This window comes from Penaeus chinensis, chromosome 35 (genome assembly GCF_019202785.1).
Source record: "Penaeus chinensis breed Huanghai No. 1 chromosome 35, ASM1920278v2, whole genome shotgun sequence".
NCBI lineage: Eukaryota > Metazoa > Arthropoda > Malacostraca > Decapoda > Penaeidae > Penaeus > Penaeus chinensis.
Genome location: NC_061853.1, coordinates 36,377,164 through 36,381,285, shown reverse-complemented (window position 1 = coordinate 36,381,285; position 4,122 = coordinate 36,377,164).

Below are 4,122 nucleotides of genomic sequence, written 5' to 3'. Positions count from 1 at the left end.
GGGGAATATCGGAGGAGGGAATCTCTGTCCTCGGTAGCGGAAAATCATATACCATAAGACTCCACACCGTCGGCGAAAAGGCAATCGAAAAAAGTCTACTGAAGTTCCCACACTACTCCAGGTCGAGGCACGTTAGGTTTACAGGGGCAAGGAAACCCACAACAGCACGTGTGATGGCGACCCTGCCTCTTCTCTCTCCTTCGCTCTCACTCACTCTTGGATAGGCCCTCTCAAAGCGCTACGTGTTTCCCCTCAGTGACCGCGAGAGAGTGTGTGGAGGGCGAGGGACGTACGCTTGCTCCGGCGAGGGGAGAGAGGTAGGAGGGGATAGTGCCTGGGGGACTCTGCGGTCGAGACTATTTGTACTGTAATTGGTTCTGTCACTTGCTTCCCTCTATCTCTTTCCCAGATGCTACAGCTCCATTAGCCCCACGCGACCAACTTCAAAATTCATCAAGGCTTTCTGAGCACCCGCGGAGTAGCCAGTTTCGGTTTTCTTCTTTCGCATTTCGCTTGCGCTTTCTCATTTTTATCCGTCGTGTGGACCATTTATACTTTTTTTCTGGTGGAACTTTGTGGCGTTTTAGAATCGTAATTATTGTTATTTTATACATAAAGTACGGAAACAAATAAGAAACCTGAAATCTAAGGAGTCTGGCATGGTAAATATGTTACAAGGGGCGGGCCTTAAGTCGACCAATCAGCGCACGAGTTTGGAAATGAGGGGAGAGGGTGGGCGGAGCTTCGGTTAGGGGCGAGGGGAGTTACCAATTAGTGCATAACTCATGGATTATAATCGGGTTTTACTTGACTCCATACCTTCTTTCGAAAACGCGCGCTCCGAACGTGGAAATATTTTTGTTATTTTTTATTTTATATTATTATTATTTTATTATTATTATTTATTATTATTATTATTATTTTTATTTTTATTATTTTTATTTTAATTTTTATTTTTATTTATTTTATTTTTGAATTATTTTTATCACTTTTATTATTATTATTTTTATTTTATTTTTATTATTATTTTATTTTAACTTTATTTTTTTATTATTTTATTTTAAATTTTTATTTAATTTTATTATTATTTTATTGTATTATTATTTATTTTGTCCCCCATTTCATTGTCATTATCATTATTATTGTATTATATTTTACTTTTAAAAAAATTTTTGTTTTATCATTATGATTATTATCTTATTATTATTACTATCATTTTGTATTCAATTAATTTTTATTATTATATTAATTATATTTTTATTATTTTATATATATTATTATATATTATATTAAATATTAAAAATTTTTTATATTAAAAATTTATTTATTTATTTTATATATTTTTTATAATTATCATTGCTTTATTGTTAATTTTATTATTTTTAGGGTTTTTTTTTTTAATAAGGAAGTCAGTATTTGATTTTGTCTTCGAATTTATTATCCGGAGAATCGGATACCGAATAGTATGACCGGTTTTGGTGTTTCGCTTATTTCTTTTACTCTATTTTTTTTTGTCGTTTTTCTTATCTGTTCTTTCCTCTTTCTTTGTTTGTATTTTTTTTGTGTGCGTATATGGGTATCTGAGTGCATATATGGGTATGGTTATGTGCGTTTGTATGTGAGTGTGTGTGTGTGTATGTAAGTTTGCTTTATTTTACAGTTTTTTTCTCTTTCTCTCACTCTCTCTCTTCTCTCTCTCTCTCTCTCTCTCTCTCTCTCTCTCTCTCTCTCTCTCTTGCTTTCTCGCTCCTTCTCTCTCTCTCTCTCTCTCTCTCTCTCTCTCTCTCTCTCTCTCTCTCTCTCTCTCTCTCTCTCTCTCTCTCTCTCTCTCTCTCTTCTCCTCTCTTTTCATCTCTCTCCCTCACCCATTATCCTCCTCACTCTCTCCCAACTTCCCCCCATTCTTAGCTCCCCATATCTTCAAACCAAGAATAGTCACAAAAAGAAAGAAAAAAGAAAGAGCTCGAAAGGGAGGCGAAGTGGCAGAGGAAGAGGAAGAAGAGGAGGAGGAAGACGAAGCCGAGGAGGAGGGGAAACTCAACTAGTGGATTAAACATTGATCTTACCATTGATCAACGGTGCTTCGGACACAATAACTGCGATCTCCCTTACTACTGCCTGATTACTTAGCCGAGGGGAGAGCGTCCGGTCGCCGAGGGGGGGGGGGGAGGGAGAGGGAGAGGGAGAGGGAGGGAGAGAGCGACAAAGAAAAGGGCAGAAAAAGCAGATAATGGAGTAACTAAGCAGATAAATGGAGTAGGAGAAGGGTAGGGCTTTCTCTTTCGTCCCCTCGGAACTAAATAGAAAAAAGAAGAAAAAAAAAATGGATGGGAGGAGGGAGGGGAAAAGAGGAGGACAAGAAGAGAGAAAAATTGAATTTAAGGGAGACATTTTAGAGCGTGAGCAATACATGGGAGAAAGTGTACACGTGTATGTATACGCGGGGTGTATACACACAATTATATATAGGAAATACACGTGCTTACACACCCACACCCATATACATGCGCGCCTGCTCATACGCACACGCGCATACGCATATAGACATTCGCTCTCGGGCATACATAGACAAAAACTATATAAATATAATACATGAACGCAGAAACATGAATGAAGTAATACGATAGGTTCTGTTACGGTTGGAGCCGTCTGAAACAAGATGAAAACTAAGAGTATGTGTGTTTGTGGTTATAGATGTATTCACACAGACACACACACACACACACACACACACAGATATATGTATATATATATTATATATAATTATATTATATATATATAAAAATAATATATATATTTTATATTGTGTGTGTGTGTGTGTGGGTTGTGTTGTGTGTGTATGGTGGGGTTTTGGGCTGTGTTCGTGGGGCTGTGTGTTTTGTGCGTGTTGTGGTATGCGTGTGTGTATGTGCGTGTGTGTGTGCGTGTGCGTGGTGTACAACCCCCCCCCACTAGACCCAACCCCCACGCGGAAATGCCCATACCAGCGCCCAGCCTCGGCACCTTCCCTTGGCACCCGGGCACCTGATCTCGGTGGATCCGCAGGCCTCGCCACCAAGCTCGCTGTTGTGCGATGGGCGGGGGTGGGGAGGAGGAAAAGAAGAGGTGGAGGGGAAGGGGAGGGGAAAGGAAAGGGGAGGAGAAGGAAGGAGGAGGGGGAGGGGGAAGGGGGGAGGAGGAGGAAGAGGAGGAAGAGGGGGGGGAGGAGGAAGGGGGAGGGGGAAGAGGAGGGAAAAGGAAGAGGAGGAAGAGGAGGAGGAGGGGAGGAGGAGGAGGAGGGAAGAGGAGGAGGAGGAAAAAGGAGGAAGAGGAGGAGGGGGAGAAAGAGGGGGAGGGGGGAAGGGAGGAGGGGGGGGGAGGAGGGGGAAGGGGAGGAGGGGGAAAAAAGGAAGAAAAAGGGGGAGGGGGAAGAGGAGGAAGAGAAGAGGAAGGGGGAAGAGGGGGAGGAAAAGGAGGAGGGAGAGAGAAAAAGAGAAAGAGAGAGAGAGAGAGAGGAGGAGGGGAAAAGGAAGGGGAGAGAGAGGGGAAGAGAGAGAGAGAGAAGAGAGGGGGAGAGGATAGAGAGAGAGAGAAAAGGAGAGAGAGAGAGAAGAGAGAGAGAGAGAAAAGAAAGAAGGAAAAAGAAGAAAAGAAAAAGGGGAAAAGAAAAAAAAAAAGAAGAAGAAAAGAAAGAAGAAGAAAAAAGAAAGAAAAGAAGAAAAGGAAAAAAGAAAGGAAGAGAAAAAGGGGGAAAAGAAAAAAAGAAAAAAAGAAGAAAAGGAAAGAAAAGGGGAAAAAAGAAAAAAAAAAAAAAGGGAAGGGGGAAGAAGAAAAAAAAAAGAAGAAAGAAGAAAAAAAAGAAAAAAAGAAAAAAGAAAAAGTGAGAGAAAAGAAAAAATAGAGAGAAAAAAAAGATAAAAGAAAGAAAAAAGATAAAAAGAGAAAAAGGAGAAATTAGAAAGGAAAAGAGAAAAATTTTTAAAAAAAAAAAGGAAAGAAAGAGTGAAAAAAAGAGAAAGAGAGAGAAAAGAAAAAGAAAAAAAGAAAAGAAAAAAAAAATTTTTAAAAAAAAAGAGAAATAGAAAAAAAAGAATAAAAAAGAAAGAGAAAAAAAAGAAAAAAAGGGAAAAAAAAAGAAAAAAA